Here is a 25,723-nt window from a genome sequence, read left to right as displayed (position 1 = left end):
AAAATTACCAACAAACCAGCATAAGGTATATAGTCACCAGAAAGATTTATTGATTGATATCTATCACACAGCCATGATTTAAAAGGCATGGTTGGAATATACTGGAGCTATGGAACTTAAAGTGGTTGTAAAGGCTAACCTTTTTTTTTTTACCTTAATGCATTCTCTGCATTAAAGTGTAAAACCTGTGCAGCTCCTTTCCTGCCTCTCCTAAATACTTACCTAAGCCAGATCTCGATCCAGCATTGTGCTCAAGAGCAGTGGCACTGCTCTCTCTCTTCCTCCTCACTGGATTCAGTGAGGGAAGTGGGAGCCATTGGCTCCTGCTGCTGTCGATCAAACCCAGTGACAAAAGAGTCGCCACTGTATGTGGTAGCCTCCCTGACAATATTCCCGAGTCTGGCTCAGGGTAAGATTTCATTACCATAAGCGGTATTCCCGAGCCAGACTTGGGATCGCATCGCTGGATCCATGGAGGGGGTTACTTACCTTGTCGCCTGGATCCAGTGATGCCTCCCCACTGTGATCAGCGAGCCGCAGTGTCTCGCTAGATCTGTGACAGCCGAGCTCCGTTCCCTGCGAGCGTTGAGACGCGCGGGGACGGAGTTCGGCGCCAAATTCAAAAAGTAAAAAACACAGTATAGATACAGTATACTGTAATCTTACAGATTACAGTACTGTATCAAATAATTACACATCCCCTTTGTCCCTAGTGGTCTGTCCAATGCCCTGCATGCAGTTTTATATTATAAATACTGTTCTTTATGACAGAAAACTGGAGATTGTCCATAGCAACCAAAAAATGTCTGTTTACATCAAAAGAGGTTATAGACCAGCTAGAAAACAGCGATAATAAATTACAATCACTCGCAGAATTGAGCGATAGTAATTCGTGGGGGAATTCGTCATCAAACACTAAAAGTAATGACAGCGACAATTCTGCAACTCAGCACATTTCAGTGTTTTTGATTTGATTACATTATTGAATAATTTTTATTATTATAATATTATTATTTGATTATTATTTATAGTTATTTATTTTATATATATATATATATATATATATATATATATATATATATATATATATATATATATATATATGTATATATATATATATATATATGTATATATATATATATATATATATATATATATATATATATATATATATATATATATATATATATATATGTATATATATATATATATATATATATATATGTATATATATATATATATATATGTATATATATATATATATATATATATATATATATATATATATATATATATATATATATATATATATATATATATATATATATATATATATTATATTATTATAATTTATGATTTCATATTTCAAATTTTATCATACCCGGGATGTCTGTTAGACTCTTGTTTTGGATGGATTTAAGTGAATTATTTCTAAGAATTACAGGCCTACAATATGAAACGACAAATTTCCATGCAAAATAATTGTACCGCTTTTGGCACCTAAAATCCAACATAATCATACTGCCAGGGAGGTTAATAGATGCACACAGTGCAGCTTGGGATGAAGACCGCATGAGTGCTGTCATAGCAAGTGGCCCTAGGAGGGCAGGAGGAGCCAGAGGAGCTAGTGGGGGGGCCCCCAGAATTTGGGCTACTCTGTGCAAAACCATTGCACAGAATAGATACGTAAAACATGTTTTTTATGTAAAGAAAAGGTTTTACAATAACTTTAAGGCTCCTTTTACGGCTTTCTATTTGGGTCTTTATTGAAAAAAAAGCTATTTACAAAGCTCAATAGCTGAAGATAAAATGTGCACACACAGGTGGATGATTGATTACAGCAGTAACTCCCAAACCAGATGGCTTGGTCCAAAATTTCATTCAGACATGAGCCTCAAAGCAGAAAGTGGCTACTTGTCTGTCTATTTAGCTAACCCATATTACTCTGGGAATCATTTGTGAAACAAAGATTGTACATACATAGGAAAGAAGAGTTATAAAAAGAAGAGTTTATAAAACATATACAATAAAAAAATGGTCCTGCACATGTGTTATTATTTGTTGGGCACAGCAAAAATGAACAATATAAACAATATCCAGCACTCAATATTTCTAACCAGCAAAGAGAGCAGTAGCCTTCCTGGTGGTATGATTATGTCAGATTTTTGTGTCTCAAAGTGGTACAATTATTTTGCATAGAAATTTGGCATTTTATATTGTAGGCCTGTAATTATTAGCAATAACACACTTAAATCTGTCTAAACAAGAGTCTAGTAGACATCCCGGGTATGATAAAGTTTGAAGCACAAAATCATAAATTATAATATAATAAATAACTATAAATAATTATAAAGAATAATACTATAATAATAATAAAATTAATGCCCCCCACGATTCACTATTGCTCAATTCCGCAAGTGTTGCAATTTACTATCGCTGTTTTCTAGTTGGTCTAAAACCACTTTTGATTTAAAGGGACGCTTTTTAGTTGCTATGGACAATGTCACATTTCCAGGCACAAAGAACAGTATATATAATATAAAATTGAATGCAGGGCATTGGACAAACCACTGGGGACAAAAGGGATGTGAAATGATTACATACAGTAATGTAATCTGTAAGATTACAGTGTACTGTATGTGTTATGAATTTTCTATTTTTTTAATTTGCCACCGGGCTCCGCTCCCCATGTGTTGTGACACTCGCAGGGAACGGAGCCCGGCACACAGGACATTGGGGTGGAGGACACAGCACGCAAACACAGTGGGGGGACATCGCAGGATCCTGGGGACAAGGTAAGTAACCTGCACCAGGACCCTGGAATGCAATCTCGAGTGTGGCCCGGGGGTTACCGCTAACGGTACTGAAATTTAACCCAGAGCCACACTCGGGAAAACCACCGGGGAGGTTAAGCTGGCCATACACTGGTAGATTTTTTTTAACAAATGTTTGTACAAAAAATCTTGGCAATACATTGGATAACAGCAACATAGACTTCATGGGTGTCATTTAAAAATACTTTGTTTTTTTCTTTTAACATCTGATTTTCCAAAAATGAAAACCACATTCATGGGTAGAAATTTGTTTGAAAAAAAAAAAATCCATCCTGCTCTTTTCAATTTTCTGTCACTACACTCAAAAAAAAAAAAATCAATTTAACCCCACTAACGGTTTCGAAAATTAAATAATTCCATAAACGAATATTTATGATGAAAATTGTAAAGCAGCCTAACAATACTCCAAAAGTTAGATAAAAGCAGAGGTTTCTGCATACATTTGTAAATGTATTTAGAACAAAACAGTCATATGAGAAATAATTCTAATATAATTAAACAGGGATTCATGAATAGACTAAAAAATATTTAATAATTCAGTGGCAAATGTTCCCATTTCACACTTTATAAAAGTTTAGCAAATATTTAATAAAGTGCCTCTTTAGTTCTAGTTTTGAGGAAAAATAAAGAAAAAATATGATATATACAACGGGTATATACATATATATGGTATAATATATGATATATACGGTATATATAGAGAGAAAGCGAGAGAGAGAGCAGGCAGGCATTCTAGCACCTTGAGTTCTAATCTTCTACAACAGACTAAGGCTGTAACTGACACTAAATCATGAATGGTCCTTGTGTTCTCCAAACTCCAGTTCACCTGGTACCGCTAGAGAATTTCAGGTCTAGCAAGTATTGCGTCTGCCACATGGCTTCATTCACTAATTTAAACATGACTTGCCTTTCAATACGGATACAGCTGTTTCACTGTTGTGCTTGTTACTGTACGGGGAGGCACATCTAGCACCAAAAATCTAGTACTTGATTTCATGATTTTATGGTTTGATACGGTAAACTAATATTTTCACAGCTCAGCATTTCAACAGAAATTGTCATCGCCATGAAAAAGCTAAAGCCTTTGTGTAATATCATTTAGATCCTCATAGAAAATAATCTCAGAATAATAAGGAAAGACTATAATGATTTATGACCTGTCTAGATTCATTTCTGTCCTTCTGGTAAATTAAACTGACATTAAAAACTTATATTTGAGATTGAACTGGCAAGATGACAGCTTAACAATCTGAAGCTAACATGCATCAATCAGCTATAAATCATATGACACTATATTTTGTCTAAGAACTAGAACTACAGCGTTCAGCAATATTACTTAAGCTTCTTAAGTGGCCGAGTAAGTGCCTGAAGAATATTATTTGTTTCTTCAATGTCTTTTATTTAATCTATATAGTAGGAATTGAATACAAAAATGACATTTGAAAACCGCAGTCCACTATTTTGAGAAGCTCCAACTGTGTAAGATCTGAAATCGCTTTTGAATTTGCAATCACTTACTGACACAAGTATATATTTGCTAGATGAAAATATACTAGAACAGCAAACAGCAAACAGAAATAGATGTAAATGAAAAGAATAGCCTTATATAAAGGAGACGTTTAGGGTTTCTAAAAACACATACTGTACATAATTAACTCTATGTTGCAGCAAAGGGTGATGCTGCAGCTGTCCCACATTGGCTCTAAGACCGAGAACTGAGTGATCACATGACCGCTGATCGCTCAGTTATCTGTCAGTCACTGCTCTCTGTTCTGCCCATCCAGTGCTCGCTAGCCCACTGGGCAGGAGAGGGGATGAGCGCAGCTGATTTCGGCTCTCATCCATGGGCTGAAAGCTAGTCCAGCTGTCAATCAGGCAGCTGGGCAGAATCCCGACAATAAGATCAGGGTCCATCCAGAGCCTGGTGCGGATCTGCCACACCAGCTGACATCGGACTATAGCACACTGTCGGCTGATTACAGGAGTGCAAACATAAGTGCACTCCTGTGACCCAGAGGAGAAGTATGGGCAAAAAGCTTTGTCCCTACTTCTCTTTTAAATGTTAGCTTAAAGCGGGAGTAAACCCGCTGACTTTTTTTTCTGACCTGCAAGGGAAAAGTCATAATGAGTAGTATGCACCGCATACTAGCTTATTATGAAATACTTACCTTAGAACGAGGCCCCTACATCTCGCTCGATCCACACTGAGGGAGCTGACATGTCCACTCAGCGCGTCTTCTGGATATTGCGGCTCCGGCACTGTGAGTGGCCGGAGCCGCGATATCGTCAGAAAAATCGTATTTTTCTATCCGTCTGCAGAGCAGATCGGATGAACACGGACAGACGGCCTGTGCTCATCTGATCCCCCATAGAGGAGAGCGGAGAGCTGACAGGGCGGTCCCTGCACAGTGTGCCGAGACCGCCCTGTCATCCGCCGGCTCAGCGGGGATAAACGGAGCGATCCCCACTGAACAAGCGGATCATCACGGGGCGGATCATTATGGATCTATCCCGTGTGAAAGGGATCTTAAGGTAAATAAAAAAAGTAACAAACATGTCTATACTTACCTGTTCTGCTTCAACAATAAATTTATTTATCATTAGTATCTGTTATATTTATCCAGGATAGTGAAAGGATTATTTAAAGATTACATTTATTCTTTTACATCTAGAAGCTTGCATTAAAAATAATCAACCATCACAATTTATCTTAATTTGTGGGTACAGTTGGCAACTATTTTTGAAATTTGCATTTCCTAAATGTAGGTAACTGAATAACTTGTAGTTGTATTCCTACACTGCATTACTAATGTTTGAGTAAATTGGACTTGGTCACAAAGAGAACTGGCAAACCTTGGCTCACAGTAAGCCAGCTGTATTATGTAAGAGTTCCAACTCACATGAAGCAATTCCATCATCGATTAAAAACTGTACTGCTTTGCAAGTTAGCATAGATTTAGTCATGCAAATTTTTGTGGTTTTAACCTGAGAATATAACAAGTGAGGTTATGGTGGGCTGAAAATGGATGTAAAAACTTCTCCATGCCTTGTTCTACATAGGCCGTAGTTTCTGCACACTGCAACTAGTTCAAATCAGCTTTATGCAGTTTTGAAAATGTTTTGAAATTTTTTATAATGTCAGGCTGCATTGGTGTTATAAACTAGATGTTATGGATGTACAGTTGGTCACATGGTTATAACCTAATGATTTCCAATGTATCTACCAATGTCCTTAGTTTTGTTTTTTGGATGGAGGTGATGAAATGATTGAATAAACATTAAACCCATGGACTTTTTATAAGAAGACCTTGAATGTGCACGGGTCCAAAATTCAGGTAAAAATCAGCACTTATACAAATGTTCCAGATTACACAAACAGTTCAAACACGTATTTCCAAAATGATAGCTGTTCCTTCTTTGGCTTTCAGCATGGAATCATCAAGTGTTTGCTTTTGCTTAATCTTTCAGTCTTTTGTAAGCTTGATGACTTATATGTTTTTGTTGTTGTTAGAGCGTTTTGTATTTTTTCCAAGGGGAAATAATTATATTTGATGAAAGATCATGGGTTGAATCCAGGTCAATATTTAGAGCTGGATTAAATGTTTACTGTTATAACACATTGAGATTTTTTATAGTTATAATTCACTTATGAACAGTATTGCCCAGTGTCTTTGATCTTAGTGTGTTTGATACAACAGGACCTTCATACACATTTCCAAGTGCAAGATAAATGGCTTAGTGAGCATGGTGGGTAAAGAGGCTTTATAAACTCTTTATACTTTAATGTTCATGCAGTAAAGGGGTTTCATAGACTTTTAGACATATCTAAAAGAGGGAAGATTTTTATTCTGTATTAATAAATTATCTTTAAAAAGAAAACAGGAACTTTTTTCAGATTTTGCAGTATTTACAGTTCAACACTGTCAGAAAATTTGTGGCAAGTTATACTTGCTATCTGGGTCATAGAGCAGCAGTGCACTTCTGAGTTTTTAATGCCATATTTTATAATTTGTTTTATTTAATAAAGCTACCGCATTTGCATCTAAGGGAAAGAGTCACTTAATATCTGCTAAATTTAAATTTCTGGGCAGATTGATGCTGAGTGCTTTTATACCTGTATTAAAGTGCTTGATTCTCTTGAGAAGTATAACTGCAGAGATGGGGGAGTCTATGGTAGTAGTTACTGGAAATTGAGACAGATTCCACAACACACATAACCTCAACACATATACCTTATTATTTTGAGGTCCTACATCTGGTGAGTGTGCGATTTTGCCTACATTGGAGATACGCCTCATACCAGAAGGAATAAACATTTAATGGATCACCTTTTAACCATACGAAGATCTTCCCATGAATTAAAACTTTTTAAATGGATACACTCTTCTTTTGTATTCTATAACAACTTGTTTGAATAGCTGTAATAGATGTAATAATGGAATGGAAGATGGAATAGATGGAATTAATTTAAAGAAGATTAAATGCTTTTCTCATGTCCCCCTAGAAACCACATTAAAAGGACACTCTCCCCACTGCACAGCATTTTATTTTTTTACTTTGCATAGGTAGATTAACCCAGTGGCAGTGCCCAGCCCCCTCATACTTCAAACAAGATTTTTGAACCCTTGGCGAACCAAACCTGGGCAGCTTTGTCAAGTCAATGTTAAAATCACAGATTCAATGTTATTAAGCTCCATGCTTAAACCCCTTCATGGATGGGCACAACGGCCAGACAGGAAACGGCTCTGCTCAGCAACAATGAGCCTTCACATTCAACAGGTTTGGCCTCACTGACTGTGTGTGTGTGTGTGTGTGTGTGTGTGTGTGTGTGTGTGTGTGTGTGTGTGTGTGTGTGCGTGCTTGCGTGTGCGCACGCGCGCCCAGTACAGCTGTGTAATTAAAGCATTTGTTATATCAATTCCACACTACTGTCCAGCAAAAGTGACAGTTTACAGGGGTTAGGAGAAATTATAGTACAGAAATAGAGTCAGCTTTGATTAATGTAGTCTAAACTTTTTGCAAACCCAAAAAAATGTGAATGTATCTACTTTAGTTTAATTGCTTAATTGTCTGTCTAAAACTACCCTTATCGCAAGGGAAACACTGAAGTGATTTCTCTGCAGAATGAACAGCGTTGTCACCCTGTTTCCCCAAAGAAATTGTAAAATCAATGAATCAAATGCCAGTGTCAACAAGTAATAAAATATAGGGGGGTACTCAGAAAAACTACTGTGTTAGTGCTATTGATGAATTCCAACATGATAGTCCTTTCTGTTTTGCCCTTAGTTCCACTTTAAACAGCATTAGGTTTTAACTATAACTAATGTGGAACCAACAAGCACACAAGATGCACAATAACTTTAACCACATGCCGACCAGCCGCCGCAGTTGTACTGCGGCAGAATGGCACACCTGGGCGAAACAACGTTATGTAACGTTGCTTCTCCCTGTGGCCACTAGGGGCCACGTACGCGTCACCAGAGGCTCGTGCGCTCCCCCTACTTGCTCCCCGAGCCGATGCGAGTGCCCTGCCGTCTCGATCACCGCCGGACTCTCGCGATCGCACGGGGCACACGGTGAACCCGGAACTGTGCGTGTAAACACACTTTTTCCAGTTCTCTGAGCAGAGAGATACGGAGTATGAACAGCAATCTGTTAGTTTCCCTGCACAGTCCTCATCCCCCTTTAGTTAGAACACAAACTAGGACACACATTAACCCCTTCACTGCCCCCTAGTGTTAACTCCTTCACTGCCAGTGACATTAATCAATGCATTTTTAATCGCAGTGATCACTGTATTAATGCCAATAGTCCCAAAAATGTGTCAAAATTGTCCAACGTGTCCGCCATGTCGCAGTCACGATAAAAATCATTGATCGCCGCCATTACTAGTAAAAAAAAAAAATAATTAATAAAAATGCCATAAAACTATCCCCTATTTTGTAGACGCTATAACTTCTGAGAAAACCAATCAATATGTGCTTACTGCGATTTTGTTTACCAATAATATGTAGAAGAATACGTATCAGCCTAAACTGAAAAAAAAAAAATTATATATTTTTGGGGATATTTATTATAGCAAAAAGTAAAAAATAATGCATTTTTTTCAAAATTGAAGCACTTTTTTGTTTATAGCGCAAAAAATTAAAACCGCAGAGGTGATCAAATACCACCAAAAGAAATATTTATTTGTGGTAAAAAAAATTACGTTAATTTTGTTTGGAAGCCATGTCGCACGACTGCGCAATTGTCAGTTAAAGCGACGCAGTGCTGAATCGCAAAAAGTGCTCTGGTCTTTGTTCAGCCAAATGGTCCAGGGCTGAAGCGGTTAAGCAGACCATCTGCTCCTGACATCACTTTTATACTAAACTGCAAAAAGGAAATTAAGCAGCATATAATATATGCAAACCTGTCTAGTTATTAACAAGTTGTAAGCAATGTAAAAAGACATAAGAAAAAGTGATTGTGAAGTTCTAATGACTTCTGCTCAAGTATCTGGAGAAATACTGCAGAGCAAATAAATGCAGCTTTTCCTCCCATCCAGGTCAATAAAGCCATTCACAGCTGGCTGAGCAACTAAAATACTTCCTGCTGTTCTAGGCAATCATAGAAATAAAGTGTAAAATTTACAGCGCTTCAAAGATGTTCTTTCCTGGACAGAGTCTGATTTATGCTGCCTTTATAAAAAGCGAGGTGTTACCTGTGACACTACCATTCCACATTAAAATAGCTATTCCAAAGTGCCAAAAAAAGAGCTAGCGTTGGATCCTATGTTTTCAATTAGCACAAAGCAATATATTCCTCTGTAAAGCGGCAACGAGAAATATTGCCTTCTAAATAGTTTTTTATCACTCCATAAACAGACAAGAAAACAGAAAAAAACAGGTTCATCCACCTTACAAATTGCTCGGCATCTGCTACCCCTCTCTTCCAATCCCTCCATTGCTACTACTCAACCAACGAATTAAATTCAAGATAGTAACAATAATTTACAAAGCCGTTCCACAATCTGGCCCCAGCTACATCACTAACTTGGTCTCAAAATACCAACCAAGTCGTTCTTTTCACTCTTACCAAGACCTCCTGTTCTCTAGCTTCCTTTTTACCTCCTCCCATGCTTTCCTGCAGGACTTCTCCAGAGCCACCCATCCTCTGGAATGATCTACCCCAATCTATCTACTATCTCCTACTTTGTCCACTCTCAGGCGATCCCTGAAAACTCATCTTTTCAGAGAAGCCTATCTGGCCCTCACCTAATAACTGTACATTTATTTTCTCCATCAGCTCATCCCCCCACAGTTATTACCTCTTGTATCTCTTGACCCTCCCTCTTAGATTGTAAGCTCTAACGAGCAGGGTCCTCTGATTCCTTCTGTATTAAAGTGTATTGTATTTTTACTGTCTACCCTGAAGTTGTAAAGCCCTGCGTAAACTGTCAGTGCTAAATAAATCCTATATAATAATAATAATAATAATAATTTATAAATAATAATCTATTAGTTATACTGTAAAAACTACACACGCAAACATTACATGAGCTTAAAATAGTGAAACAAGGATGAAGTAGAAGTACATACCCCTAACTCGGTACAATGAACATCTATGTAAAGGTCATTTACAGTATACAGTATATTCAGTTAGGCTGGGTTCTCCAACATTGCATGTGATTCAAAGCACACTGCTGTGCAACTCACATGCAATGTATGTGCGATGTGAATTCAGCCATACAGATTGTATGGCTGAATTCACATTGCATTTGGACCAAAGACGTGCAGGACCCAGAATCGGATCGCATGGAAGTTCACACCTATGTGATCCGATTCCTGTATAAAATGGCAGTTCGTACTGTGATATGCAAACTGATCTTGGGGTGTCATTAACTTTGTATTGACACTCCCAGTGGTTCACATAGGGCAGTGTGAACTGCCTGCATGTCAGGTGCGATGCGGGAACCCGCAGTGGATTGCACCAATGTGAATCGAGCCTTAAAGATTATGGCATGAAAATTCACTAAATGCACAACTCCATTTTTGCAATGCAAATCACCACGCCTCACAAGAGAACACAATCAGCAGGCTTTTTTGAAACTGGATTGACCTCCCTGGCGGTATGATTATGTCAGATTTTTGATGCTCAAAACGGTACAATTATTTTGCATGGAAATTTGGCATTTTATATTGTAGGCCTGTAATTCTTAGGAATAACTCACTTAAATCTGTCCAAACCAGAGTCTAGTAGACATCCCAGGTATGATAAAGTTTGAAACACGAAATCATAAATTATAATATAATAAATAACTATAAATAATTATAACAAATAATATAATAATAATAATAAAAATTATTCAATAATTTAATCAAATCAAAAACTCTGAAATTTGCTCAGGTGCAGAATTGTCGCTGTCATTACTTTCAGTGTTTGATGACGGATCTCCCCACAAATTGCTATCGCTCAATTCTGCGAGTGATTCTAATTTATTATCGCTGTTTTCTAGCTGGTCTAAAACCACTTTTGATATAAAGGCGATGCTTTTTGTTTGCTATGGACAATTTCCAGTTTCCAGGCAGAAAGAACAGTATATATAATATAAAATTGCATGCAGGGCACTGGACAAACCACTAGGGACAAAAGGGATGTGAAATAATTTGATACAGTTAAGTAATCTGTAAGAATACAGTGTATTGTATGGTATTGTGTTTTTAACGTTTTGAATTTGTCGCCGCGATCCGTTCCCGTACGTCGTAATTCTCGCAGGGTACGGAGCTCAGCACTGTGATGAATCGAGCGGAGACGTGGCTCGCACACACAGCGGACCTGGATCCTGTCATGCAATCCCGAGTGTGGTTCGGGGGTTACCACTTTTGGTACTGTAAATTCACCCCGAGCCACACTAAGGAATACCACTAAGCAGGTTAAGACCCCTTCCTCACTGGAGATGTTTTTTCAGGCGCTAAAAGGGCTAAAAATAGTACCTGTGAAGTGCCTGAAAAATGCCTCCCCTACAGCCCCAGTGTGAGAGCACGAGTGCTTTTATACTGGAGCCGTGCGCTTGCAGGATATTAGAAAAGTCCTGCAAGCAGCATCTTTGAAGCGGTGTATACACCACTCCTTCACTGCCTCTGCCCATTGAAATTAATGGGCACTGCTGCCAAAGCGCCTGCAAGGAGCAGTGCTTTTCGGGCGCATTTAACCCTTTCTTTGGCCGCTAGCAGGGGATAAAAGCGCCGCTATAACATGGCCACGCTGTGAATTTGAAAGGGATCTAAATTATTTAACTATTTTACTTCTGTTGTAATATTAGCAAATTTTCCAAAAGTATTGTAAATAGTGATGAGTAAAATTTAGACAAAGCCACATGATTACCATGTCAGCATTGACTTGGTGATCACATGGCTTTGAAAACGAAACCACGTATTTTCTTCAAGCAAATGTTGCCTAAGAAATCTTCATGGCAAATTTTGAGTCTAATTTCAAAAAGTTTTGTTGAAGGTGACATTTTACAACAAAATCAATTTTGCATTAAAGTATAACTAAAGGCAAAACTTTTTTTTTAGTTTTGGATAGAGTGAAAATTGATTAGAAAGCTCGTCTGTCTTAATTGCTGTCTGTGCCCCCATTAGGGAGATTCATCCTCTCTATTTGTCCTGTTTACCATTATCATTGAAAGTGAAAGTAAAAGAAAATCCCAAAGTTTGGGTTGTCCCTGGAAAAGTAATAAAAGGGAAATCTTCCAATGGGTTCACTAGTTCTGGTGACCTGGGGTACCCCAAGGAATTCCCCCAATTTGCAGGGATTTCCTCTCACTTCTCATTTGGCTATTGAACAGGAAGTGAAATGAAATCTCTACAATGGGACACAGATGGAGAAAGAAAAATCTGACAGGGATTATATAACCACAACCATCCGATATGAAAAACAGTTCTACTTTAATCACTCTGCTGATAGCTAACTGTAAATTATTTTGGTTTAGAAATATATGATTAGCCGCATAAAATGAATATTGACAGGTTTAGGCTATGTTTCCACTATTGCGTCACCAAAGTCGTGCGATTTTGCCGCAATACCGTGACTTAAAACAATGCCTGTGTATTCTTGAGGTCTATGGACAACAAGTCGCATCAAAGTGGGACCAAAGTAGTGCAGGGACTACTTTGAAGTCGCTGCGTCTTGAAGTTGCACAGATATGAACGGTACTCATTGGAAATCAAGGGGTACGACTTTTCAGTCCCAAATCGCATGAAAAGTCGCACTAGTGGAAACCTGGTTACAATCTAGTTACTGTATACTTTTTTATTTTGAACAAATTGCCTAATACAGTGTTGTTCATAGAAAGCCTTGTGCTAGAGACAGTTTGGAAGAGGGGCGGACTGACCATTCGGGCACTCGGGCACTGCCTGAGGGCCCCATGCCACTAAGGGGCCCCATCAGGGTTGCAAGCCTCAATAAAACCAGGGATAGTAGGTAAAAATCTGTGTTTTTTTTAAAAATCCCCAAATTATAGGTGCCCCGCCTCTCCAGTACTTTTTCAGTGTGTCTATGTGTATTCTGTGTGTGTATACTGTGTGTGTATATTGTGTGTGTATACTGTATGTGTGTGTGTGTGTGTGTGTGTGTGTGTATATACTGTCTGGCCCCATAATCTATTGCCTGGGGGCCCCATAATCTCCTATTGTCTGGGGGCCCCATAATCTCCTTTTGCCCGGGAGCCCCATAATCTTCTATTGCCCGGGGGCCCCATAATCTCCTATTGCCCGGGGGCACCATGAGTTGTCAGTCCGCCCCTGGAAGAAAATCTTCTTTATTATTTAATTGACCATCAATAGTAAACTTCTTTCTGCAGAATAAAATCTGTCAAACAATGAGCACACGGAATGCAGTAAGGAAGCATTCTGTTGCCTGCTTGGGAAATGGAAAACTGCTTGCTTTTGATGGCAGAAAGGTGAGTTTATTGCCAAGGCCCATGTATGACATTGAATTTGTGCACAAAACTCTAGACTGTCACAAGTGCAGTGACAATGATATAAATAACTTCTCTGCACATAATATTATAGTACATTTCTTTATAAGGGCACAGGGCAAAATGCAGTACACAACAGCACTAATCAGCATACTTTCATTTATCTGATTGGTGTATGGGGGGTATTGCTCTTTGCACAGTTCTACTAACAAATAAACACACAGATAAATGAAGTCATTTTAATAAAAAAGCATGAGTTATTTGCATTGATTTTGAGAACATAATTTTCCAAAAACATCCTGCATTTCTCCTTCATAAAAATTTTACATTTTGAGAAACACATCAGGGCTGGTTCATACCAGATACAGTCCATCAAAAATGCATAACACAGTGTGTTCCATGTATTCCAATGGCCCTAGTTCCCACCAGTGTAGAGCCTTCCAGTGCAGTCAACAAAAGTACATGCTGTATGGAATGCATCTGGAACATGGCAAAACGTATCAAGAATGCAACAGAACACATCCAAAAAGCGCAAAAAACACACTAGAATACAAATGTCCCGAATTGAGATTGAGACAAAAAGAGGAGAAAAAAAGGGGGGCATCTGGAATACTAAAATGTGAACTGGCCCTTGTTCAAAGCCTACAATGTCTAATATCACAGACAAAGAAAAAATAGTGTACATCTACAGTTCCCTACATTCAGACCAACGGGTCAATTCCTGCATACTGCTCACCTTTTATGCAGCCACACAAATGTGCTATTGATCTTGCTTTGACCTCAACAAAGCAAAACAGCAAAAGGTAATATGAGGACAGAAGTGAAATAAATGGAAGAGCAAAGGATTGTTTTTATACATAAAACATCTATACGTCTGCAGACGATTTCTTGCATGCTACCTTTGTCTTTTCATTCTTTAATTACTGCAATTTTATGCTGAGGTCACTGCAAACTATAGCCAAGAGCTATTTATAAATGTTTTTTTGTTTTGTTTGTTTCAGGATAACTCTCATTAGATTACCTTTGCATTCTATTTACTGCATATTTGGTGATCAAATTTGTCTAGGCACTTTGGCAGTGTATTGGTTCTTAAAGCAAAGAACGATAACATAACATACTCAATGCACAAAGCTAAAACACCAAGATAAGGGTCCTCATTTTCAAAAGAGTTACTGTTATTTTCAGGTAATGAGTAGTAGTATTAATAATAGTATTTGAAGCATCATATGACTGAAAATAAAGATTGTTATGTAAAGCTTCATGAATTTAACAAGATCTCTTTGGCGTAAGGGGGCTTTTAGTTCTAGGCTCTGATTTCTCCTATTCCATATATATGTGATCCTCATTTAATTTGCCCATACCATACCTCCCACATTTTTGACATGAGTGAATGAGGGACACCTATCAGCAAAAGTATGCAGGCATAGGACACACCCCTTGCCATGCCCCCTTAAAGGAGAATTGTACAAAAAAACGAAACTGTTTAAAAAGTGCCTTTTTTACCCCTAATATTCCTTTATTTTGACTTTTTAAATTTACAAATGCAGCCATTTAGGAATCAGATGAAAAGTTTAGTGCTGGAAAACACTTTTTGATAGATAAAAAATGCATTTTATATGCATCTATATAGATCAGACCAACATGAGGGACAAATGAGGAGGAATCAGGGACAGAGGATCAGGGACAGTCCCTTGAAATCAGGGACAGTTGGGAACTATGCCATACATCATTACCACTCAAGGAATGACTCACTTTCAGCATCTACTATGAAAAAGTTTCGCTTGCCAGTCTTAACTAGTGCTGATAAATATGTGAATTGATATTTTAAAAGCTGGTAATTGTCACATATGAGCAAGCTGACAGATGTACATGTACATGTTCTGCACGTAGAAAGAATTACAATTACATCTAACATTTCTATCTCACAAATTCGGCACTAATTACAGTATCGTTTATTGAGCTGAGAAGTTGTCAAATCTGCCCGTTTGGGACTAAAAGTGGTTCCATGATATACACACTATACAGGCATTCCCCACCCTTGTCACTAAACTAATCAAGAACAATGATACAGTATGCAGCTGACTCCGAACTAAGTTTATGAAGGCAGAAAGTTGATGATAAATGCTGGAGGAGATAAGTATTACTGAGATGCAAAACTGTATGAAAAAAGGTTAACAATATTCTACAAAAAAAAAAGTTTAAATTTCTCTGTTCTTTCAGTTAGGGTTTAAAGGAGAAGTATAGCCAAACCTATTTTGTATGTCCCCTACCTCCTAAAAAGTTGTCTGGTCTAACTACATTCACTACATCATCTTTTCCTTAGTTTTATATGGCACAATAAGATACCCAGGATTGCTCACACTGTTCTTCTTGCTCCCCATTCCAAAGGTGGGCTAGGGGCACCTGATTTAATCAAGTAGTATCTGGCCTCACATTTATAACATATTCTCTCTTGGTCAGTTAGAACACCCTGCAATCGATGGTCAGAAATTGAGTCAGTTGTTTCCTATTCATCCATCTTCATTACTAGGGTCATCTGACGCTGTGTCTACATTAGTCCCCAGATACATTTATTCAACTCTATGGCCTTTACAGCTAGGATATGGCGCTTTTGAAATAACATTTATAATCTGGCTCCACTCTGTTCCTACTTGACCAATGTGTTGTATAACCCAGCTTTACCAGATAGTTTGTCCAGCACCCAAATGTTACCATGGGAACATGTTTTGGCATATTTCAATTATGCTACTTTATCAATCCAGTAATCTAAAAATGAATGTCATTTAAGGAACTCAGGGTCCGGAAAAACTCTCTCCCCCTTAGAACCTATATGTTATATGTTTCTCCAATTTAGACAATATTTCTACACTCAGAAGCCCTTTGTATCCCTGGACCGCCCTAAAGGTTTTGAACTCACATCTATACAGGGCCCAAATCAGACATTTAATTTCTACCTTGTATTAGCTCTTACGAGAGGCTATTCCTTTGGCAGAATTCATCCCTATATGAAGAAATGGACTGAAGCTCTTCAACACCCTATACCCTTAGCCCCTTATGATAAGATTTGGGAAACTGCTTCTAAAACATATTTCTGCATTACTTATAAATAAAATATAAATAAGATCTTGATGTACTGGTACAAAACCCATGTGATCTTGACCTCTATTGACCCCTCTATACCAGAACTATGTTGGAGATGCTCCAAGACTACTGGGTCGTTGGCCCACATTTTCTGGTTTTGTCCTCAGATCCTGGGATTTTGGGCTATCGTCCAAGGACTTTTTGTCCTGGAAGTTCCTTTACCACTTGACCCTTTGCATTATCTCCTAAGATTGCTGTTTTCTGGCATTTTTAAAAACGCCAAAAAACGTTATGATCATATTTTGACTGCTGCCAGGGGATTTATTCCCGCTACTGAAAATCTGCAGCAGTCCCTTCCAAGAACCATAGAACTATGGAATATTTATCAGCTCTATCAGGTTAATATTTAGGTAAATTTAACAAAATGTGGGACTCTTAGGGCTGTTCCACTTATGGACCCATTCCTCCCTCAACCTCTACCGCCTCACAACCTTTAGTTACTCCCTAACTACATGAATTAAGCAGGTTACCCTTTCTCATACTGTGTGAGAAACTTGGGCATATCATCTTTTGGATATTTTCTTGTATACATCATCCATCATGTATTTTTATTGGTTTACTTCTTGGTTATGGTAAAAATACCCCTTTGTTTAATGTCCCTACTTGGTTAACATATGTGTTACCTAGGGTTAGTTTTCCACACACATGTCTTGTCTTAGTATAATGGTTGTGTAGCTTATTATATGCTCTATGTAGCTAACATTGAATTTACTAATGTAACTTCTAATGTGGAACTCCAATTGGGAGTTGGCTTACAATATTACTTTTCTTGTATTTTACTGTTTGCCCGGTGGACTAACAAGACTTATTTCACATTTACTATTAATATTTTTCCTGTAAAAGTTGAAACTTCAATAAAAATTACAATAATAAAAAAAAGGTGTTTGGCTTCTGTTGCTGATAGTATAATCAGGCAGGATATGGTGAGGTGGGCCAAAAAGAACCACAGAGCCCTCTAAGGAAGCACAGTAAAGCCTTCTTTAGCAGAAGATATGTACAGTATATATCTTTTTATCACAAATCCCATGATAGGGGGCAGAGGCATACAAATCGTTCCTGTATGCCCCTGAGCCAACTATGCATCCAGAACTGCTAGTTTACTGCACAGATATAGGATATTATAATAAGGTGTATGTAAACCTCTAAAATAAGCCTCTTTATTTGCTTTCATTTGATCTGATAAATATACAATTTAAAGTGTTTTTTTTATATCTGTTTGATAAGTGCAAAAATATATTTATTGATCCTGCCAAAATCCAATGAACTCCTGACTATCTGTGGAATTTTCTGAACTGAAATCTTAAGCAGTATTATCACCCCTGCCCAGTTCTCTGAAATTTTGAACAACTCCCTCTACGTTATGGAAATTAGGAGAGTAGAGTTGTTCTGTAGTCTAAACCAGAAGAAAACAGCCTAACGTGACACCATTACAATTTTTTCCTTGGTTTTAGATACACTTTAAGAGGCAGTGCAATAGATAATAGCTACACTTGGGCCCCTTGGTCTCATAGGTTAAAGGCAGTTGTGCCCTCTGTAACCTCAAATTAAAGCACAGCTATCATGACAGAAATATAAAGGCTGCCATTGCTAGCCTTAATGTAAAAATGATAGCTGCCTGGCCGTGTGGTTTTAATACTTATGGGACACAGGGGCAAGCATGCAGCAAATATAAGTTTGAAAAATCTCAGATGTCCTTATCTCTATATTTTGTGAGTTAGTGACTCAGAAAGTTTTAAAGCCAAATTATCAGCACGACATGCAAGTATGCAGGAGCAAGAAGAACTTGGCAATGGCAGCCTTCATATTTTTTATTTGAGAGGCTTTTCTTGAGCACTTACTGTATGACTGCAAAAAGTGCTTCTTTCTAGTGTTAATAAAGAGACAGATTCCGACACCTATGGAAATGTGTTATACTCTGTTAGCCTTGGATGGGCACTTCATACAATCATTTGATCAATCCCAATGTATTTCTACCCTTTCACCGGTACTATCTATGAAGCAGTAGAATAAGAAAGAGTCCAGCACTAAATTGCAAGTCCAGCTGAGCCAAAATGACATCAGCTTCTACGGAAACCCAAGCCATTTAACAATACACACTATTGGCATGAACACACAGACTAAAAACTAGTGACATATGTGATAAACTACAGCCTCATATAACTTTCCAGCTTTGAAAGTCCCCTAAGTCTACTACCCAATATCCAAAAATATTATACTGTAAAACGTTTAAATGCCATAATTTCAGTTTCTTTTGTGCACGCAGTTGTCAGTACTTGTCTGTATGCATTATCTTTAGTATCAAGAGAGAATTCTGCCCCACAATAGTAATGTTTTAACCACGTGTTCTGATTGGAATTTTGCTCAACTTATGTGTGCCCTCAAAATCAAAATGTGCTGAAAGCTCTACAATTAGGCCCAGGGGTTGGGTGGAATGTGTCAAAGTTGGAATATAGACATAGGGTGGTGTCCTGGCCATCCTGATCAATAAAGCTGTTTGAGGGAGCTGGATGTTGGCGTGTGGTGCACAATGAAACTATCGACTTTGAAGCAGTAGCTGGCAGGGTCTTAAAACTTTATAATTTTTTTATTGCAAAGTAAGAGTCAAGTAGGTGGATTTACGAAAAGGCTGTTCACTTTGCACAGAAAGATGCACTTTGTAAGGGAATTTGCCCCAGAGGTTGGTGAATGTGGCAGTTTAACTTAACTTTAACTTAAAACCCACAAATAAAAAAACAGCATTTTTATCTGCACATGAATGGATGATGAAAGTCAGCAGAGCATTACCTTATTCACTAAGCCCTGGGACAAATTACCTTGCAAAGTTAACAACCTATTTGCTTTTATTAAATCAATCCCAGTGTGCTTGGCTCCTTCTTCACTGTGATCAATAGACATGTGCACACTGAAATTTTTCGTTTCTGAATTTTGTATTTGTCTGAAAAATACATTTATTTACTTACTCCCAAAATTTGTTTTTATTTATTTTGTTTTGTTAAAAAATGCATTTGTCCGAAAATTCGAAATAGTTAAGGTCAAATCTGTCATTGAAGGCTTATGGTGTCTGTCGAATGTTCTAAGAAGATTTGACGGAGCAGCTAAGCTGTACGACGCCACAATCGTACATTTCCGGACGAATGTTCCACCTACAAGCTATAGTAGAATTCCAATGTTGTATGTCACTAGTAATAATTATGTAATTAAATTATCTTTTCTCTCTATGTCGAATAATCTTGGACTAATAGAGTTAGGTTAGGCACATTCAATCTTATTTGCTATTGTCTCTATAATGTTGAATCTTTTCTCTCTATGTAGAATAATATTGAACTAACAGAGCTAAGGTTAGGCACATTCCACCACAGGTTCGATGGTCACAGATCGCTATTGTCAGCATCATGTGGAATCTCCTATCTATATTGAACTGTTGCAACAAAAATGAAAATTAAGCATTTGTTCATGTTGGATCTTTTGGTTTTCGGATTCTGCACGTTCGTTATCGTTTGTTAAAATGATAACGAAAATACCCGAAATTCGGACGAAAATGCTTTCGGACGAAAAGGAATGCACATGTCTAGTGATCAGGAGACCGGAAGTGACGTCTGTACCTGAGGAAATCGCTCAGATCTGTTAAGCTGTGTGCTCGTTTATTCGTTCTTCTATGTGAGTAATTTTAGTTATTTTAATAAAATATTTGATTGAAATACTACACTATGGAGGATCTCCTTTACCTGTTGTTTTGAGCATTGTTACACTGGTCACAACTACAAGGGAGAACGGCACCGTCAGAAGCCCCCATCCACAGCCCTGCTGACCCCCCTGAGTCTTCCCTGCAATATTAGCTGTTCTGCTGCATACCTTGCAGCTGTGAGGTAATAGTTTAATATAACCAGCACTGGCACGGAACACCATTGGAGGAGAGTTGCCCTGGCACATTGCACCTTTTTCTGCGGTTGTGAAATCACATCTGAAAGTTGCATGATTGAACTGTGTATGGGACACTTTATTGAAATTCACGTTTTTGCTGCTATTTTGCTTTTTTCATTAAGGAATGTAATTGGGACATTCCTCTGTTTTCTCTACACGTCTTAGATCACCGATTTTATGTGTTTATAGTTTTTTTATACGATTTTGATCACTTAGATTATTACATATACTTCTTTTTATTACTTTGTTGCAGTGATATCACAGATGTTTATTTAATCTATGCACTCTATGGTCTCAAGCACTGTTTTGCTTATTTTCTAAAACACAGGAATAATACATAAGAACACTATACATTAGATGTTCAATGTAATACACCCTTTTAAGTTTTAAGTGCTGCTCACCGAACACTTTAAGAATTATTTACAAGTTTTTTTAATACTATGTGATTTATAGTTATTGTAATCGTTTTTGTTGGTATTTAGGAAGCGCAACACACCCTTTCCCCTTTTTCTTTAATATTGAGAGTTCACTCATAGAGTGCTTGCTGCTCCTGCTAGAACATTCCTTTTGCTATCTTCCACTTTTTTGTCATAGAGCGCAGGAGCCCCTTTTATACACACATGTCTAGTGATCAACACCCTGGTCTCAGCAGGTGAATCTCCACATATGTATGCATCTTCTCATCCGGTCTTCTACAACAGGCATATGCATGGGGTGAGATTTACTAAAACTGGGGAGTACAAAATCTAGTGCATCTATGCCTATAAACCAATCAGCTTGCAGGTTTTATTGCCAAAGCTTAATTGAACAAGCTATAGTTAGAAGCTGATTGGCTACTATGCACAGCTGCACCAGATTCTGTGTGCACCACTTTTAGTAAAACCCCCAAATGGTACAGATGCAGGTATACAGAAAGGCATGCTGTATATAACAGGTATGCACTAAAGTAGATCTATATTCTGCTTCTCTAAGTTTCATATCAGGTTTTTCAGTCCACTACTAATATATTGTATCTGTCAAAAGACTGCTAAAGAATTGTTGACATTCTTCCTTCTCCTCTTCTCATCTTCATATGTTCCTATGCTTTCTCTCCATCCCCATTTCCTCTATCCACCTTCCACTTCTTTAGGTGGGTGTACCTTAAAGTATATTGCAAGTGTGTTACTAATTATCTGTTCCTAATGTTGTATATTCTGACAATGCATAACTATTACTACTTAGGTCCTTTGACCTACTGAACTGTTTTGGTGTATCTCTACCATTTATTGTACTTTTGTTTTCTTTCTGTATTATCTTTAATTGTCAATAAAAGCATTGACATTTAGACCCCATTCACACCTGAGCGTTTTGTAGCTTGAAGCCTGAAGCTACAAAAGGCTGGAGGGGAAAAAATCTATTATTCTCAATGGAGATGGTTCACATCTCCACTCCATGTCGCCTGAAGCCGAACGCCTGAAGCTCAAACAAGTTTCGGACCCTTTTTTGTCGCTCAAATCGAGCAGATTTTGGCGTTTTTCTTCTTTTAACATTGGTGACCTTTTGCCCTGCACAAAATCGCGGTAAAAAACGCCACAAAATCGTGGTAAATTTGTGCGATCTTCTGCTTGAAAACGCTAAGCTCAGGTGTGAATGCAGCCTAAAGAATTGTTGACTTTAGCAGGATTTCACATTGTCCACATCTAAAGTCCCTATTCACATAGACTGCTCAAAGTCTGCCCACACCTAGTATTTTCTTTTTTGAATGACCAAAAAAAAGCTTAAACAGCTAAAATTTGGTATAGGACAGAAAATGGGTTGCATTCAATTGGAGAGAACTCAATGGAAATAAGACACTTGGACATAATGTTTGATGGTTACTGTAGTTGTGTAGTCTGCTAGTCTGCCAACTGATCTTTTTTCTATAAACAAGACCACATCCAGAACAAGAGTCTTCTTAACCACTAATACTAATTACAGATCTTCAAGTACAAACCTTCCAGTCCACTTATAATGCTTTCCCCAAAAAGTACATCCTTTTCATCAGATAATTGTCATTGCTTCTTTTCAATAAACAATATAGATGAGGAGTTTAGGGGCGAACTACCCTGTACTGGCTGGCAGAGTGATGGAGGTGGGTCTGCAATCAATGCTACTGTACTTCTATGTACAGACACAAAAGCAAACCGATTTCACATAGACTAAACAATGTTAGCAACTCTACCCTGCTGTTTTTATTACTTTTTACAGTCTAGCAAACTAAAGATTTGAGGGTTGGGATTAATGTTATATGTATTCTTAATCATTCTTTGCTCTGTGAAGTGCCACTGCATGCATATTCAAACCCAAAAAATCACAACGTGACCTCTCAGGGGTCATCATTAATGTGCATCCTCACAGCCAATAATCAGCATTTGTGATTCCAGGTCTCTCATCAAAGCTCTCTGAGCTGCACATCTACTTCACTTTCTTTGGAGGAAATCATCTGGAACCTGTTAGAATCCGTGGCAAACTGCCTTGGCTTCCCACCAAACCTAACCATGAGAATGAGGCCATGTGTTTCTCTAATTCTGTACAACAGTTAGCTATATATAATGTTTTAACACATTGCGCGCATTTTCTATAAAACAATGGACTTGCAAACTATGCTTCCAACTTTTTCTAACAATAGAGAACTGAACAGCTAAAATACTCATCCTAATAAAACCAAAAGTTATTCTTTGGCTCATTATTTTCATACGCATATTATAAGTGCTAGCCCATGCAAATCAGTCACATAACACGTAGATGGTCATTTATAAGTGGAGACTTTTTTTTATGTTAACAAAAAAGATTTGAAAATGCTGTATATTTCCTTTATTTCTAAAACAACACAAGTAATATATTACAGGGTCAGACCTTACAGATATTCTTGTTACTATTAGCCATTGTACACACGGTTGGACATTCCGACAACAAAATCCGTTGGATTTTGTCCGATGGATTTTGTCCAAAACTGGTGTTGCATACACACGGTCGGACACAGTTGTCGGAAAATCCGATTGTTCGTAACGTGATGACGTAATTCAGTTATGAAGGGGACTACGTTCACGCTAGTAGCCAATAGCTTTGGTCTAGGAATTTGATCTGAGCATGCGTGGCACTTTGTCTGATTGGAATTCTCTACAAACGATCAGACAAAGTCCGATCGGTTCATGTTGTCGGAAAATTTTATAGCCCAGCTCTAAAACTTAGTCCGTCGGATATATCGACGGAAACAGTCCGATAGAGCCCACACACTGTCGGTTTATCCGACAACATGGCCAGATCGGACATTTTCCATTGGAATATCCGACCGTGTGTACAAGGGCTTATATTACAGCATTCAGTTTTCCACTTGCATGCTCCTGAAGAGTGGATGAATCCACAAAATGCATAGAGCTATTATATGTCATGTTTTTATGTCAACTATATGTTTTATCTACTTAATGATCACCTGTAATATATGATTTGTATTATTAGTGGTTAATTGTCATTGCTGTATGTTTATCCACAAAATATATTGGTTTTCTTGGTGTACTCATGATTACCCTTATGTAACTTATCACTGATTTCCAATAAATTTAAACTTTTTACACCTGCCTGCTTAAGTCCCAACCCCCTGTTTGTTTTTAATATATTGCACACTTTACTCAGAGCATCAAATCATCTTAATCAGCCCCTGCTTTGAAAGGAGATTACTGTCTCATGTCCTTTTGACAGTATAGAGGAGGAAAATAGACAAATCTTACTAGACATAGCTTACATACACGGGGAGACTATTTAAAGAGTATTGTAGTCCTGATCTGACATTTAGTTTCTGCCAACCTGGGCCTGGAAGAGTCCATAGTACAGAAGGTGTGGTGGGCAGTTTGCTGGAGACCAGAGAAGAGCAGAACTAGGCTGTCTTTCTGAGGTTGGCCTGGAGCCCTCCTGCTGCTGCATGCAAAGGGAGGAGAACCTGCACTCCTGGGGGAGAGAAAGCCATAAGAGGAGCAAAGACCAGTGATGGAGAGAGTGAGAGAGAGAAAGAAACAGAGAGATGGGGGCAGACACTGCAAGCTTGCTCCAACACTGGGCTATGTGTTTTTGCACTCTCCGGTTTTAGTAAATCACCCCAATGCAACTCAGGCAGCAAGTATGCTCAATGTATGTTTTGCGCTATTCACTTTAAACAGAACATGGCTTTGTTTACTTCTGGTCATGAGTAGTTAGATTACTGATCAGTCGTGTTTGCACAGAAATTTTGAGTGAATTCCATGCATTGTACTTACATAATTTTATTACTGCTCCAAAAACACACTTGGGGTCATAAAGAGAGAAAACATAAACTAGTTTGGATTCCTTTGCTATACCTGCAGGCTCCAAAAGGCACTAGTGTGTTTGAGGGGCATTCCGTCTTTACAGAGTGCCAAAATATCTTGCTACACTGACTGTGTGTTTTTACTGTCTTTGAATGCATTTCATAATATAATTTAATCACACTGGGCACATCAAGGTCCCCGTTGGAACTGTTAACCTCTCCTTCCTGTCCCATTATATTAGTTTTTCTTTCTAGTTCACTAAAGGTTGCCAAATGATTGACAAATGACTTGTACCATTATTCTTTTGTTAAGAAAATATAGCATATCCATAAGCAATAAGTATGATGTAATATTTGCTTACCTAATAGTGGCATACAGATAGCAGCTACTCAACTGAAACTGTTTTCTTGTCTAATGTATTTAACCACTTTAAGACACCTTCCTGCCCAAGCCAATTTTCAGCTTTCAGTGCTGTAGCAATTTGAATGACAATTGCACGGTCATACAACACTGTACCCAAACACATTTTTTATCATTTTGTTCCCACAAATAGAGCTTTCTTTTGGTGGTTT

At 37.9% G+C, this 25,723-nt stretch overlaps 1 protein-coding gene across 7 annotated transcripts in view; it reads right to left on the bottom strand.

Annotated features, from left to right (window-relative positions):
- PIEZO2 (piezo type mechanosensitive ion channel component 2) overlaps window positions 1-25,723 on the bottom strand; it is a 503,501-nt gene that overhangs the window by 346,458 nt on the left and 131,320 nt on the right. The window lies entirely within an intron of this gene.

Source organism: Lithobates pipiens, unplaced genomic scaffold (assembly GCF_037356315.1).
Source record: "Lithobates pipiens isolate NorthernLeopardFrog02 unplaced genomic scaffold, aLitPip1_a1.2 Scaffold_19, whole genome shotgun sequence".
NCBI classification, from domain to species: Eukaryota; Metazoa; Chordata; class Amphibia; order Anura; family Ranidae; genus Lithobates; species Lithobates pipiens.
This window is presented reverse-complemented; position numbering and strand designations above follow the sequence as displayed.